Raw genomic sequence first — 17,856 nt, forward strand, 5'->3', positions numbered from 1 at the left:
AGAATTGCGGGACACTTTCGGCGTACAGGCACCACGTACAGAAGACTGGAGCAACACCAAAAACGCCTGAACCTGCCCTGCCATCATCTGAAGAAAGAAGTGGTAACGAGGTGGAATTCAACCCTCTATATGCTTCAGAGGTTGGAGGAGCAGCAAAAGGCCATTCAAGCCTATACAACTGAGCACGAAATAGGAGGTGGAATGCACCTGTCTCAAGCGCAGTGGAGAATGATTTCAACGTTGTGCAAGGTTCTGCAACCTTTTGAACTTGCCACACGTGAAGTCAGTTCAGACACTGCCAGCCTGAGTCAGGTCATTCCCCTCATCAGGCTTTTGCAGAAGAAGCTGGAGACATTGAAGGAGGAGCTAACACAGAGCGATTCCGCTAGGCATGTGGGACTTGTGGATGGAGCCCTTAATTCGCTTAACAAGGATTCACGGGTGGTCAATCTGTTGAAATCAGAGCACTACATTTTGGCCACCGTGCTCGATCCTAGATTTAAAACCTACCTTGGATCTCTCTTTCCGGCAGACACAAGTCTGCAGGGGTTCAAAGAACTGCTGGTGAGAAAATTGTCAAGTCAAGCGGAACGCGACCTGTCAACATCTCCTCCTTCACATTCTTCCGCAACTGGGGGTGCGAGGAAAAGGCTCAGAATTCCGAGCCCACCCGCTGGCGGTGATGCAGGGCAGTCTGGAGCGACTGCTGATGCTGACATCTGGTCCGGACTGAAGGACCTGCCAACAATTACGGACATGTCGTCTACTGTCACTGCATATGATTCTCTCACCATTGAAAGAATGGTGGAGGATTATATGAGTGACCGCATCCAAGTAGGCACGTCAGACAGTCCGTACGTATACTGGCAGGAAAAAGAGGCAATTTGGAGGCCCTTGCACAAACTGGCTTTATTCTACCTAAGTTGCCCTCCCACAAGTGTGTACTCCGAAAGAGTGTTTAGTGCCGCCGCTCACCTTGTCAGCAATCGGCGTACGAGGTTACTTCCAGAAAATGTGGAGAAGATGATGTTCATTAAAATGAATTATAATCAATTCCTCCATGGAGACATTCACCAGCAGCAATTGCCTCCACAAAGTACACAGGGAGCTGTGATGGTGGATTCCAGTGGGGACGAATTGATAATCTGTGAGGAGGGGGATGTACACGGTGATGAATCGGAGGATGATGATGAGGTGGACATCTTGCCTCTGTAGAGCCAGTTTGTGCAAGGAGAGATTAATTGCTTCTTTTTTGGTGGGGGTCCAAACCAACCCGTCATTTCAGTCACAGTCGTGTGGCAGACCCTGTCACTGAAATGATGGGTTGGTTAAAGTGTGCTTGTCCTGTTTATACAACATAAGGGTGGGTGGGAGGGCCCAAGGACAATTCCATCTTGCACCTCATTTTTCTTTCATTTTTCTTTGCGTCATGTGCTGTTTGGGGAGTGTTTTTTGGAAGGGCCAGCCTGCGTGACACTGCAGTGCCACTCCTAGATGGGCCAGGTGTTTGTGTCGGCCACTAGGGTCGCTTAGCTTACTCACACAGCTACCTCATTGCACCTCTTTTTTTCTTTGCGTCATGTGCTGTTTGGGGAGTATTTTTTGGAAGGGCCATCCTGCCTGACACTGCAGTGCCACTCCTAGATGGGCCAGGTGTTTGTGTCGGCCACTAGGGTCGCTGAGCTTAGTCACACAGCTACCTCATTGCGCCTCTTTTTTTCTTTGCGTCATGTGCTGTTTTGGGAGTGTTTTTTTGAAGGGCCATCCTGCGTGACACTGCAGTGCCACTCCTAGGTGGGCCAGGTGTTTGTGTCGGCCACTAGGGTCGCTTAGCTTACTCACACAGCTACCTCATTGCGCCTCTTTTTTTTTTGCGTCATGTGCTGTTTGGGGAGTGTTTTTTGGAAGGGCCATCCTGCGTGACACTGCAGTGCCACTCCTAGATGGGCCAGGTGTTTGTGTCGGCCACTAGGGTCGCTTAGCTTACTCACACAGCTACCTCATTGCGCCTCTTTTTTTCTTTGCGTCATGTGCTGTTTTGGGAGTGTTTTTTGGAAGGGTCATCCTGCCTGACACTGCAGTGCCACTCCTAGATGGGCCAGGTGTTTGTGTCGGCCACTAGGGTCGCTGAGCTTAGTCACACAGCTACCTCATTGCGCCTCTTTTTTTTCTTCTTTGCGTCATGTGCTGTTTGGGGAGTATTTTTTGGAAGGGCCATCCTGCCTGACACTGCAGTGCCACTCCTAGATGGGCCAGGTGTTTGTGTCGGTCACTTGGGTCGCTGAGCTTAGTCACACAGCTACCTCATTGCGCCTCTTTTTTTCTTTGCGTCATGTGCTGTTTGGGGAGTGTTTTTTGGAAGGGCCATCCTGCGTGACACTGCAGTGCCACTCCTAGATGGGCCAGGTGTTTGTGTCGGCCACTTGGGTCGCTGAGCTTAGTCATCCAGCGACCTCGGTGCAAATTTTAGGACTAAAAATAATATTGTGAGGTGTGAGGTGTTCAGAATAGACTGAAAATTAGTGGAAATTATGGTTATTGATGTTAATAATACTTTGGGATCAAAATGACCCCCAAATTCTATGATTTAAGCTGTTTTTTAGGGTTTTTTGAAAAAAACACCCGAATCCAAAACACACCCGAATCCAACAAAAAAAATTCGGGGAGGTTTTGCCAAAACGCGTTCGAACCCAAAACACGGCCGCGGAACCGAACACAAAACCAAAACACAAAACCCGAAAAATTTCCGGTGCACATCTCTAGAAAGTACACTAGATAGTCAAGATTGACTTGCCTGCACAGTCTATCGAGCCTTGTGATACCGACTCCGCAGGAGTGCGCATCAGGATCGAATCGGTATCGCAAGCTGCCTAACACCTTGCAATTTCCACTAACTTTCCTTGTGATTTTAACTATTTAGTTAAAATCTAAAGGATACATCTCACCATGTGTACACACCTAAAGACTGGAGCATCCATAGGCAAATGCTGGAGTACTTTTAGTACCACACCATCTTCCTCTCCCCAGCCGATCACAGGTTTAAATCATGACCATAATAGCAGTAGTGCATAATACCATACACTACATGCAAAACATCTGCCACCACCTAAGACATATGAAAGACATGCACTGTTAAGGGTCCCTGAGGACTGAGTTTGGCAAATACTGCTATAGACTATTCATAGTGTTAACTACTAATACTTTATTACATACATTATCCAATGTTTAAGGAGAATAATGTCAACATATGTAGAGGGCCAGTGCTCAGGCGGGCTGGCCCTACTGCCGCATCTAGTGGCTTACTGTGTTTACTAACTCTGCCTATAGAAACATAGAATTTGATGGTAAATAAGAACCACTTGGCCTATATAGTCTGCCCCATGTCTGAAGCATTACATGCCAGGGCTCCCATCAGAATTGTGGGGTCCAGTTATATGACAGTGTACACTGTCTTGCCTTTGTTTGTCCATACTACTTCTGATTGGCAGTCTCCAGCCATGGTAAGGGGGCAAAGTTATGATTTGGGTGATGGTGGTCCAGAGACAGGGAAAGGGGAGAAGTTAGGGAAATACATGTTCAGAGGTGGCCCCCCCTGCGCCCTGCACCCTGCAGTGCCGTGATCTGTGTGGGAGCATGGCGCGCTGTGCGGTACCTCAAACACCGTCTTCTGCCGTCACTGAAGTCTTCTGATCTTCTCATACTCACCCGGCTTCAATCTTCTGGCTCTGTTGAGGGGGGTGACGGCGCGGCTCCCGGAACAATCAGCTAGGCGTACCAAGTGATCGAACCCTCTGGAGCTAATGGTGTCCAGTAGCCTAAGAAGCAGTGCCCTTGAACTCAGAAGAAGTAGGTCTGCTTCTCTCCCCTCAGTCCCACGATGCAGGGAGCCTGTTGCCAGCAGGTCTCCCTGAAAATAACAAACCTAATAAAAGTATTTTTCTGAGAAACTCTAGAGAGAGCTCCTCAGTGTGCATCCAGTCTCACTGGGCACAGAATCTAACTGGAGTCTGGAGGAGGGGCATAGAGGGAGGAGCCAGTTCACACCCATTCAAAGTCTTATAGTGTGCCCATGTCTCCTGCGGATCCCGTCTATACCCCATGGTTCTTGAAGCATCCCCAGCATTCTCTAGGACGTATGAGAAACATAAAATAAAATAAAAATACTCTCCAAAAGCATTTTTGTGTTGGATGTAATGTTTTGGCTGAATAAAAATCTTGAATAGAGTTTTATAATGGCAAAAAACTTTGGATATAGGTATTAACAGGGTTTCCAATAAAAATACAACCGAATTCACATCCATACACATAACTAAGATAACAATCGCTGAGTATAGAGCAGATCTACTTTCACAACCAGTGCTACAGCTTACTGTAAAGCAACGCACACTCTATACATTTATTGTGCTGAATTGCCAGTAAATACGAGAATGGCTAAATTTATTGTGCAGCGTTTCGCAGATAAATCGGGAAAATCTTGGCCACAAACATGAACAATCAATTTTCCGACCTGTGGTTCCAAAGTAAAAATCTCAGTCACAATCAGCCAGTGTGTGTGATTTTCAATAATCTGACCATATGTCCAGGTGGGTAAATCGGGTAGTGTGTGGTTGAGACCGATGTTTTCCACCACTCGATTTCTTGAAATTTCAGGAAAATGGGCGATTTTTCAAGGGATAAAATAAATTGTGTAGTACAGATCTCAAGACCACCCTCTAGTCAAATAATTTCCCCAATTGTCAGGCCGACCAAAATGATCTGCCAGTGTGTACTTAGCCTTACTTAGGTGCATAGTATTGTAGCTTAAATGGCAAGAGAATTTGTGGGCAAAGAAATACTCGGATTGTCATTTGTAATTGTTCCCATCACAAAGGTTAGAAGTTCAGCCTGATAGCATGGTGCCAAACCCTTTATATGATACACATATTTGAACATACTGACTGCCCTGTGTACAGCAACAAACTGGGACTTATAATTAGCTTATTGCACCTGAACATCGTGTATCTGCCTCATCCCTGTCCTCAACTGAGCCTCCCTAAACACTCAATATTTGCAGATAATTATATAATTAGTGCAATAGGTTTCATAATCACCTGCAATTATTAGATTTATGACCATTTCTTATACATAGTGATTAATTCCAATCCAAAAAGGTAGCTTCTCAAGGTGCTCAGAGACAAGCAGCTTTTCACACGCTTCACAAATGTGGATTTAGCTGAATTTCTAGTGTTATAATACACGCGATGAACATGTGAATGGTTTAATGTGCATATTTAAATAATATTCTCATCTATTTTTAATTTGGAATGGAAAGCGCTGAATGCTATTCTTTCATTGCATTGCATGTCTGATGTCAGTGACGTGCGGTGAGGTCAGAGGCTGGGGAGGCACACATGGGGGTGGGTCTGGGTGCTGGGAGCCTGTGACCCCCTATTCAATGTAACACACACACACAGTCCTGTCCCCACACTCACTACAGATGCCACACACACACACACACACACACAGTGGCGCTGAGAGGGAGTGGAGGGTACTCTCTACCTGGCCCGGGCCCATTGGAGGGGGCCCTGGTCCCGCTGCCCTCCCCCTTCCTTGTTGCTGACAGCTGCATGTCGGGTGGAGACAGAGAGAACTGGCCGTCACTGCAGCAGCCTGTCTCCCAGCCCAACAGATGCTGGCGTGTGCTGGGGTGATACGCAGCTCAGCGGTGGCCAGTCCTCTCTCCAGTGATAAAAGGAAGGGGAGTGATTGCGCCCTCCCTTGCGCTGTCAAACATCCCCCTGCATGGCGCACACCTGCTTCGCAGCCGCATGTCAGGTTTTTTATTTTATTTTCAATAGTACTCTGGCCACGCCCCTTAATTGGCCATGCCCCCACTCATTACTGGGGCCCGGCAAAGCTGCCACTGCCCCTACACACACACACACACACACACACACACAATCCTGTCCCCACACTCACTACCAATGACACACACACACACACATACATCCTCTCCCCACACACACTGCAGATGATACACACACACAGTTCTGTCCCCACACTCACTACCAATGACACACACACACAGACATCCATCCTGTCCCCACACTCACTACAGATAACACACACACACACACACACACACTAGAGATGTGCACTTGACATTTTTTCGGGTTTTGTGTTTTGGTTTTGGGTTCGGTTCCGCGGCCGTGTTTTGGGTTCGACCGCGTTTTGGCAAAACCTCACCGAATTTTTTTTGTCGGATTCGGGTGTGTTTTGGATTCGGGTGTTTTTTTCAAAAAACACTAAAAAACAGCTTAAATCATAGAATTTGGGGGTCATTTTGATCCCAAAGTATTATTAACCTCAAAAACCATAATTTCCACTCATTTTCAGTCTATTCTGAATACCTCACACCTCACAATATTATTTTTAGTCCTAAAATTTGCACCGAGGTCGCTGGATGACTAAGCTAAGCGACCCTAGTGGCCGACACAAACACCTGGCCCATCTAGGAGTGGCACTGCAGTGTCACGCAGGATGGCCCTTCCAAAAAACACTCCCCAAACAGCACATGACGCAAAGAAAAAAAAAGGCGCAATGAGGTAGCTCTGTGAGTAAGATAAGCGACCCTAGTGGCCGACACAAACACCTGGCCCATCTAGGAGTGGCACTGCAGTGTCACGCAGGATGGCCCTTCCAAAAAACACTCCCCAAACAGCACATGACGCAAAGAAGAAAAAAAGAGGCGCAATGAGGTAGCTGTGTGAGTAAGCTAAGCGACCCTAGTGGCCGACACAAATACCTGGCCCATCTAGGAGTGGCACTGCAGTGTCACGCAGGATGGCCCTTCCAAAAAACACTCCCCAAACAGCACATGACGCAAAGAAGAAAAAAAGAGGCGCAATGAGGTAGCTGTGTGAGTAAGCTAAGCGACCCTAGTGGCCGACACAAACACCTGGCCCATCTAGGAGTGGCACTGCAGTGTCACGCAGGATGGCCCTTCCAAAAAACACTCCCCAAACAGCACATGACGCAAAGAAAAAAAGAGGCGCAATGAGGTAGCTGTGTGAGTAAGATAAGCGACCCTAGTGGCCGACACAAACACCTGGCCCATCTAGGAGTGGCACTGCAGTGTCACGCAGGATGGCCCTTCCAAAAAACACTCCCCAAACAGCACATGACGCAAAGAAGAAAAAAAGAGGCGCAATGAGGTAGCTGTGTGAGTAAGCTAAGCGACCCTAGTGGCCGACACAAACACCTGGCCCATCTAGGAGTGGCACTGCAGTGTCACGCAGGATGGCCCTTCCAAAAAACACTCCCCAAACAGCACATGACGCAAAGAAGAAAAAAAGAGGCGCAATGAGGTAGCTGTGTGAGTAAGCTAAGCGACCCTAGTGGCCGACACAAACACCTGGCCCATCTAGGAGTGGCACTGCAGTGTCACGCAGGATGGCCCTTCCAAAAAACACTCCCCAAACAGCACATGACGCAAAGAAAAAAAGAGGCGCAATGAGGTAGCTGTGTGAGTAAGATAAGCGACCCTAGTGGCCGACACAAACACCTGGCCCATCTAGGAGTGGCACTGCAGTGTCACGCAGGATGGCCCTTCCAAAAAACACTCCCCAAACAGCACATGACGCAAAGAAAAAAAAGAGGCGCAATGAGGTAGCTGTGTGAGTAAGATAAGCGACCCTAGTGGCCAACACAAACACCTGGCCCATCTAGGAGTGGCACTGCAGTGTCACGCAGGATGGCCCTTCCAAAAAACACTCCCCAAACAGCACATGACGCAAAGAAAAAAAGAGGCGCAATGAGGTAGCTGTGTGAGTAAGATAAGCGACCCTAGTGGCCGACACAAACACCTGGCCCATCTAGGAGTGGCACTGCAGTGTCACGCAGGATGGCCCTTCCAAAAAACACTCCCCAAACAGCACATGACGCAAAGAAAAAAAGAGGCGCAATGAGGTAGCTGTGTGAGTAAGATAAGCGACCCTAGTGGCCAACACAAACACCTGGCCCATCTAGGAGTGTCACTGCAGTGTCACGCAGGATGGCCCTTCCAAAAAACACTCCCCAAACAGCACATGACGCAAAGAAAAAAAGAGGCGCAATGAGGTAGCTGTGTGAGTAAGATAAGCGACCCTAGTGGCCGACACAAACACCTGGCCCATCTAGGAGTGGCCCTGCAGTGTCACGCAGGATGGCCCTTCCAAAAAACACTCCCCAAACAGCACATGACGCAAAGAAGAAAAAAAGAGGCGCAATGAGGTAGCTGTGTGAGTAAGCTAAGCGACCCTAGTGGCCGACACAAACACCTGGCCCATCTAGGAGTGGCACTGCAGTGTCACGCAGGATGGCCCTTCCAAAAAACACTCCCCAAACAGCACATGACGCAAAGAAGAAAAAAAGAGGCGCAATGAGGTAGCTGTGTGAGTAAGCTAAGCGACCCTAGTGGCCGACACAAACACCTGGCCCATCTAGGAGTGGCACTGCAGTGTCACGCAGGATGGCCCTTCCAAAAAACACTCCCCAAACAGCACATGACGCAAAGAAAAAAAGAGGCGCAATGAGGTAGCTGTGTGAGTAAGATAAGCGACCCTAGTGGCCGACACAAACACCTGGCCCATCTAGGAGTGGCACTGCAGTGTCACGCAGGATGGCCCTTCCAAAAAACACTCCCCAAACAGCACATGACGCAAATAAAAATGAAAGAAAAAAGAGGTGCAAGATGGAATTGTCCTTGGGCCCTCCCACCCACCCTTATGTTGTATAAACAGGACATGCACACTTTAACCAACCCATCATTTCAGTGACAGGGTCTGCCACACGACTGTGACGGAAATGACGGGTTGGTTTGGACCCCCACCGAAAAAGAAGCAATTAATCTCTCCTTGCACAAACTGGCTCTACAGAGGCAAGATGTCCACCTCATCATCATCCTCCGATATATCACCGTGTACATCCCGCTCCTCACAGATTATCAATTCGTCCCCACTGGAATCCACCATCTCAGCTCCCTGTGTACTTTGTGGAGGCAATTGCTGCTGGTCAATGTCTCCACGGAGGAATTGATTATAATTCATTTTAATGAACATCATCTTCTCCACATTTTCTGGAAGTAACCTCGTACGCCGATTGCTGACAAGGTGAGCGGCGGCACTAAACACTCTTTCGGAGTACACACTTGTGGGAGGGCAACTTAGGTAGAATAAAGCCAGTTTGTGCAAGGGCCTCAAAATTGCCTCTTTTTCCTGCCAGTATAAGTACGGACTGTCTGACGTGCCTACTTGGATGCGGTCACTCATATAATCCTCCACCATTCTTTCAATGGGGAGAGAATCATATGCAGTGACAGTAGACGACATGTCCGTAATCGTTGTCAGGTCCTTCAGTCCGGACCAGATGTCAGCATCAGCAGTCGCTCCAGACTGCCCTGCATCACCGCCAGCGGGTGGGCTCGGAATTCTGAGCCTTTTCCTCGCACCCCCAGTTGCGGGAGAATGTGAAGGAGGAGATGTTGACAGGTCGCGTTCCGCTTGACTTGACAATTTTGTCACCAGCAGGTCTTTGAACCCCTGCAGACTTGTGTCTGCCGGAAAGAGAGATCCAAGGTAGGTTTTAAATCTAGGATCAAGCACGGTGGCCAAAATGTAGTGCTCTGATTTCAACAGATTGACCACCCGTGAATCCTTGTTAAGCGAATTAAGGGCTCCATCCACAAGTCCCACATGCCTAGCGGAATCGCTCCCTTTTAGCTCCTCCTTCAATGCCTCCAGCTTCTTCTGCAAAAGCCTGATGAGGGGAATGACCTGACTCAGGCTGGCAGTGTCTGAACTGACTTCACGTGTGGCAAGTTCAAAAGGTTGCAGAACCTTGCACAACGTTGAAATCATTCTCCACTGCGCTTGAGACAGGTACATTCCACCTCCTATATCGTGCTCAATTGTATAGGCTTGAATGGCCTTTTGCTGCTCCTCCAACCTCTGAAGCATATATAGGGTTGAATTCCACCTCGTTACCACTTCTTGCTTCAGATGATGGCAGGGCAGGTTCAGGCGTTTTTGGTGGTGCTCCAGTCTTCTGTACGTGGTGCCTGTACGCCGAAAGTGTCCCGCAATTCTTCTGGCCACCGACAGCATCTCTTGCACGCTCCTGTCGTTTTTTTAAAAATTCTGCACCACCAAATTCAAGGTATGTGCAAAACATGGGACGTGCTGGAATTTGCCCATATTTAATGCACACACAATATTGCTGGCGTTGTCCGATGCCACAAATCCACAGGAGAGTCCAATTGGGGTAAGCCATTCTGCGATGATCTTCCTCAGTTGCCGTAAGAGATTTTCAGCTGTGTGCGTATTCTGGAAACCGGTGATACAAAGCGTAGCCTGCCTAGGAAAGAGTTGGCGTTTGCGAGATGCTGCTACTGGTGCCGCCGCTGCTGTTCTTGCGGCGGGAGTCCATACATCTACCCAGTGGGCTGTCACAGTCATATAGTCCTGACCCTGCCCTGCTCCACTTGTCCACATGTCCGTGGTTAAGTGGACATTGGGTACAACTGCATTTTTTAGGACACTGGTGAGTCTTTTTCTGACGTCCGTGTACATTCTCGGTATCGCCTGCCTAGAGAAGTGGAACCTAGATGGTATTTGGTAACGGGGGCACACTACCTCAAGAAATTGTCTAGTTCCCTGTGAACTAACGGCGGATACCGGACGCACGTCTAACACCAACAAAGTTGTCAAGGCCTCAGTTATCCGCTTTGCAACAGGATGACTGCTGTGATATTTCATCTTCCTCGCAAAGGACTGTTGGACAGTCAATTGCTTGGTGGAAGTAGTAAAAGTGGGCTTACGACTTCCCCTCTGGGATGACCATCGACTCCCAGCAGCAACAACAGCAGCGCCAGCAGCAGTAGGCGTTACACGCAAGGATGCATCGGAGGAATCCCAGGCAGGAGAGGACTCGTCAGAATTGCCAGTGACATGGCCTGCAGGACTATTGGCATTCCTGGGGAAGGAGGAAATTGACACTGAGGGAGTTGGTGGGGTGGTTTGCGTGAGCTTGGTTACAAGAGGAAGGGATTTACTGGTCAGTGGAATGCTTCCGCTGTCGCCCAAAGTTTTTGAACTTGTCACTGACTTATTATGAATGCGCTGCAGGTGACGTATAAGGGAGGATGTTCCGAGGTGGTTAACGTCCTTACCCCTACTTATTACAGCTTGACAAAGGCAACACACGGCTTGACAAATGTTGTCCGCATTTCTGGTGAAATACTTCCACACCGAAGAGCTGATTTTTTTGGTATTTTCACCAGGCATGTCAACGGCCCTAGTCCTCCCACGGACAACAGGTGTCTCCCCGGGTGCCTGACTTAAGCAAACCACCTCACCATCAGAATCCTCCTTGTCAATTTCCTCCCCAGCGCCAGCAACACCCATATCCTCCTCATCCTGGTGTACTTCAACACTGACATCTTCAATCTGACTATCAGGAACTGGACTGCGGGTGCTCCTTCCAGCACTTGCAGGGGGCGTGCAAATGGTGGAAGGCGCATGCTCTTCACGTCCAGTGTTGGGAAGGTCAGGCATCGCAACCGACACAATTGGACTCTCCTTGTGGATTTGGGATTTCGAAGAACGCACAGTTCTTTGCGGTGCTTTTGCCAGCTTGAGTCTTTTCATTTTTCTAGCGAGAGGCTGAGTGCTTCCATCCTCATGTGAAGCTGAACCACTAGCCATGAACATAGGCCAGGGCCTCAGCCGTTCCTTGCCACTCCGTGTGGTAAATGGCATATTGGCAAGTTTACGCTTCTCCTCCGACAATTTTATTTTAGATTTTTGAGTCCTTTTTTTACTGATATTTGGTGTTTTGGATTTTACATGCTCTGTACTATGACATTGGGCATCGGCCTTGGCAGACGACGTTGCTGGCATTTCATCGTCTCGGCCATGACTAGTGGCAGCAGCTTCAGCACGAGGTGGAAGTGGATCTTGATCTTTCCTAATTTTGGAACCTCAACATTTTTGTTCTCCATATTTTAATAGGCACAACTAAAAGGCACCTCAGGTAAACAATGGAGATGGATGGATACTAGTATACTTATGGATGGACCAGCGACTGCCGACACAGAGGTAGCTACAGCCGTGGACTACCGTACTGTGTCTGCTGCTAATATAGACTGGATGATAATGAGATGAAATTAATATATATATATATATATAATATCACTAGTACTGCAGCCGGACAGGTATATATATTTATTATGTAATGACTGATGACGGACCTGCTGGACACTGTCAGCTCAGCAGCACCGCAGACTGCTACAGTAAGCTACTATAGTAGTATGTATCAAGAAGAAAGAAAAAAAAAACCACGGGTAGGCGGTATACAATTATGGATGGACCAGCGACTGCCGACACAGAGGTAGCTACAGCCGTGGACTACCGTACTGTGTCTGCTGCTAATATAGACTGGATGATAATGAGATGAAATTAATATATATATATATAATATCACTAGTACTGCAGCCGGACAGGTATATATATTTATTATGTAATGACTGATGACGGACCTGCTGGACACTGTCAGCTCAGCAGCACCGCAGACTGCTACAGTAAGCTACTATAGTAGTATGTATCAAGAAGAAAGAAAAAAAAAAAACACGGGTAGGTGGTATACAATTATGGATGGACCAGCGACTGCCGACACAGAGGTAGCTACAGCCGTGGACTACCGTACTGTGTCTGCTGCTAATATAGACTGGATGATAATGAGATGAAATTAATATATATATATATATATATATAATATCACTAGTACTGCAGCCGGACAGGTATATATATTTATTATGTAATGACTGATGACGGACCTGCTGGACACTGTCAGCTCAGCAGCACCGCAGACTGCTACAGTAAGCTACTATAGTAGTATGTATCAAGAAGAAAGAAAAGAAAAAAAACACGGGTAGGTGGTATACAATTATGGATGGACCAGCGACTGCAGACACAGAGGTAGCTACAGCCGTGGACTACCGTACTGTGTCTGCTGCTAATATAGACTGGATGATAATGAGATTAAATTAATATATATATATATAATATCACTAGTACTGCAGCCGGACAGGTATATATATTTATTATGTAATGACTGATGACGGACCTGCTGGACACTGTCAGCTCAGCAGCACCGCAGACTGTTACAGTAAGCTACTATAGTAGTATGTATCAAGAAGAAAGAAAAAAAAAACACGGGTAGGTGGTATACAATTATGGATGGACCAGCGACTGCCGACACAGAGGTAGCTACAGCCGTGGACTACCGTACTGTGTCTGCTGCTAATATAGACTGGATGATAATGAGATGAAATTAATATATATATATATATATAATATCACTAGTACTGCAGCCGGACAGGTATATATATTTATTATGTAATGACTGATGACGGACCTGCTGGACACTGTCAGCTCAGCAGCACCGCAGACTGCTACAGTAAACTACTATAGTAGTATGTATCAAGAAGAAAGAAAGAAGAAAAAAAAACACGGGTAGGTGGTATACAATTATGGATGGACCAGCGACTGCCGACACAGAGGTAGCTACAGCCGTGGACTACCGTACTGTGTCTGCTGCTAATATAGACTGGATGATAATGAGATTAAATTAATATATATATATATAATATCACTAGTACTGCAGCCGGACAGGTATATATATTTATTATGTAATGACTGATGACGGACCTGCTGGACACGGTCAGCTCAGCAGCACCGCAGACTGCTACAGTAAGCTACTATAGTAGTATGTATCAAGAAGAAAGAAGAAAAAAAACACGGGTAGGTGGTATACAATTATGGATGGACCAGCGACTGCCGACACAGAGGTAGCTACAGCCGTGGACTACCGTACTGTGTCTGCTGCTAATATAGACTGGATGATAATGAGATGAAATTAATATATATATATATATATAATATCACTAGTACTGCAGCCGGACAGGTATATATATTTATTATGTAATGACTGATGACGGACCTGCTGGACACTGTCAGCTCAGCAGCACCGCAGACTGCTACAGTAAACTACTATAGTAGTATGTATCAAGAAGAAAGAAAGAAGAAAAAAAAACACGGGTAGGTGGTATACAATTATGGATGGACCAGCGACTGCCGACACAGAGGTAGCTACAGCCGTGGACTACCGTACTGTGTCTGCTGCTAATATAGACTGGATGATAATGAGATTAAATTAATATATATATATATAATATCACTAGTACTGCAGCCGGACAGGTATATATATTTATTATGTAATGACTGATGACGGACCTGCTGGACACGGTCAGCTCAGCAGCACCGCAGACTGCTACAGTAAGCTACTATAGTAGTATGTATCAAGAAGAAAGAAGAAAAAAAACACGGGTAGGTGGTATACAATTATGGATGGACCAGCGACTGCCGACACAGAGGTAGCTACAGCCGTGGACTACCGTACTGTGTCTGCTGCTAATATAGACTGGATGATAATGAGATGAAATTAATATATATATATATATATAATATCACTAGTACTGCAGCCGGACAGGTATATATATTTATTATGTAATGACTGATGACGGACCTGCTGGACACTGTCAGCTCAGCAGCACTGCAGACTGCTACAGTAAGCTACTATAGTAGTATGTATCAAGAAGAAAGAAAAGAAAAACCACGGGTAGGTGGTATACAATTATGGATGGACCAGCGACTGCCGACACAGAGGTAGCTACAGCCGTGGACTACCGTACTGTGTCTGCTGCTAATATAGACTGGATGATAATGAGATGAAATTAATATATATATATATAATATCACTAGTACTGCAGCCGGACAGGTATATATATTTATTATGTAATGACTGATGACGGACCTGCTGGACACTGTCAGCTCAGCAGCACCGCAGACTGCTACAGTAAGCTACTATAGTAGTATGTATCAAGAAGAAAGAAAAAAAAAAAAACACGGGTAGGTGGTATACAATTATGGATGGACCAGCGACTGATGACACAGAGGTAGCTACAGCCGTGGACTACCGTACTGTGTCTGCTGCTAATATAGACTGGATGATAATGAGATGAAATTAATATATATATATATAATATCACTAGTACTGCAGCCGGACAGGTATATATATTTATTATGTAATGACTGATGATGGACCTGCTGGACACTGTCAGCTCAGCAGCACCGCAGACTGCTACAGTAAGCTACTATAGTAGTATGTATCAAGAAGAAAGAAAAGAAAAAAAAACACGGGTAGGTGGTATACAATTATGGATGGACCAGCGACTGCCAACACAGAGGTAGCTACAGCCGTGGACTACCGTACTGTGTCTGCTGCTAATATAGACTGGATGATAATGAGATGAAATTAATATATATATATATAATATCACTAGTATTGCAGCCGGACAGGTATATATATTTATTATGTAATGACTGATGACGGACCTGCTGGACACTGTCAGCTCAGCAGCACCGCAGACTGCTACAGTAAGCTACTATAGTAGTATGTATCAAGAAGAAAGAAAAAAAAAAAAAACACGGGTAGGTGGTATACAATTATGGATGGACCAGCGACTGCCGACACAGAGGTAGCTACAGCCGTGGACTACCGTACTGTGTCTGCTGCTAATATAGACTGGATGATAATGAGATGAAATTAATATATATATATATAATATCACTAGTACTGCAGCCGGACAGGTATATATATTTATTATGTAATGACTGATGATGGACCTGCTGGACACTGTCAGCTCAGCAGCACCGCAGACTGCTACAGTAAGCTACTATAGTAGTATGTATCAAGAAGAAAGAAAAGAAAAAAAAACACGGGTAGGTGGTATACAATTATGGATGGACCAGCGACTGCCGACACAGAGGTAGCTACAGCCGTGGACTACCGTACTGTGTCTGCTGATAATATAGACTGGATGATAATGAGATGAAATTAATATATATATATATAATATCACTAGTACTGCAGCCGGACAGGTATATATATTTATTATGTAATGACTGATGACGGACCTGCTGGACACAGTCAGCTCAGCAGCACCGCAGACTGCTACAGTAAGCTACTATAGTAGTATGTATCAAAAAGAAAGAAAAAAAAAAAACACGGGTAGGTGGTATACAATTATATATATATTATATACAATTATATATATATGTATATATATATTAAACTGGTGGTGATTAATTAAACTGGTGGTCAGGTCACTGGTCACACTATCAGCAACTTGCAAGTAGTACTCCTAAGCAGACAATCACAATATATATACTGGTGGTCAGTGTGGTCACAATGGCAGTGTGGCACTCTGGCAGCAAAAGTGTGCACTGTACGTTAAAATATGTACTCCTGCTCTCAGACTCTAACTGCTCCCCACTGTCTCCCCCACAAGTCAGATATACAGTCACACTATCACTTCAGCAAGTAGTAGTACTCCTCCTAATGCTCCCCAAAATTACTAAAGTAAATACTGTGTCTCTCTCTACTCTAGTCTCACTCTCTTCTCTATAAACGGAGAGGACGCCAGCCACGTCCTCTCCCTATCAATCTCAATGCACGTGTGAAAATGGCGGCGACGCGCGGCTCCTTATATAGAATCCGAGTCTCGCGATAGAATCCGAGCCTCGCGAGAATCCGACAGCGGGATGATGACGTTCGGGCGCGCTCGGGTTAACCGAGCAAGGCGGGAAGATCCGGGTCGCTCGGACCCGTGTAAAAAAACATGAAGTTCGGGCGGGTTCGGATTCCGAGGAACCGAACCCGCTCATCTCTAACACACACACAGAGTCCTGTCCCTGCACTCACTACAGAACACACACACACACACAATTCTCTCCCCACACTCACATACATCCTGTCCCCACACACACTACAGATGATACACACACACACACACACACACACACACAGTTCTGTCCCCACACTCACTACAAATGACACACAAACACACGCACACATCCAGTCCCCACACTCACTACAGATAATACACACACATACAATCCTGTCCCCAAACTCACTACAGATGATTTACACACACACACACACACACACTGCTACTCACCCCGGTCACTGTGCACGGGTGGCTGCTGCTGGCACTTCAGATCGGTAGCGTCTAGATTTTCTTCGTGCAGAGAACCTTTCCCATAACCCCCTGGGTCCATGTCACAATCTATTTGGAATAGAAAAGTGTGGCGAGCGAAGCGAGACACCGCGCCCGATGCGTGGTGAGCGAAGCGAGCCCGCGATGGTCCAATGCTGCATAGAAAAAAAAAATACCCCAATCGAACGGAGAACGAAGAAAACATTTAGGAGCTGTAAGGGCGGAAGTTGTCTCCTGCCCACTCGTTTTGTCACGTCCAGGTCCTTTACACGAAGGCAACATAGACACAACCACTTCAGATCCCCATCTCCCTCCTCCCCTGTCACGCTGCTCAGCTCCGGTGTCTGTGTTTCTGCACTTCCTGGATTGGTCACATGACCAATCCGAGCTGCCCATCAGAGCACAAGTACGCCCCCACACTGATGAGGCATGCCTCCCATTTCTCGTTTCTAAGCATCATGATTGGCTGATGTGTAGCCCAGCCCCGCTGTACAGGCAGGATCTGACAGTGTGTGAGATGAGGCTCAGCTCCCGCTGCCTCATCTCTATCTCTCCCTGCAATTCCCGGTGCTCAGCAACTCTGGTAAGCTTTATCTATAAAATGCTTGCAATAATACAAAGAATATGCTTAGAAGTTATAAGCATCTTCTTTGTGTTATTCCAATCATTTTTATAGTCAAACTGTAAGGTTTGACAGGGAGCATGACAGGTGAGGCTCTGCC

The 17,856-nt window shown here is 46.5% G+C and overlaps 1 long non-coding RNA gene across 1 annotated transcript in view; it reads right to left on the bottom strand.

Moving 5' to 3' along the window:
- The window catches only part of LOC134893763 (uncharacterized), a 67,138-nt gene extending 49,771 nt beyond the window's left edge, over positions 1–17,367 (bottom strand). The window contains exon 1 of the long non-coding RNA XR_010171718.1: positions 17,096–17,367. This is a non-coding gene — a long non-coding RNA (uncharacterized LOC134893763). The remainder of the gene's footprint in view (positions 1–17,095) is intronic.
- Between the last annotated feature and the right edge of the window lie 489 nt (positions 17,368–17,856).

Source organism: Pseudophryne corroboree, chromosome 1 (genome assembly GCF_028390025.1).
Source record: "Pseudophryne corroboree isolate aPseCor3 chromosome 1, aPseCor3.hap2, whole genome shotgun sequence".
Lineage (NCBI taxonomy): Eukaryota > Metazoa > Chordata > Amphibia > Anura > Myobatrachidae > Pseudophryne > Pseudophryne corroboree.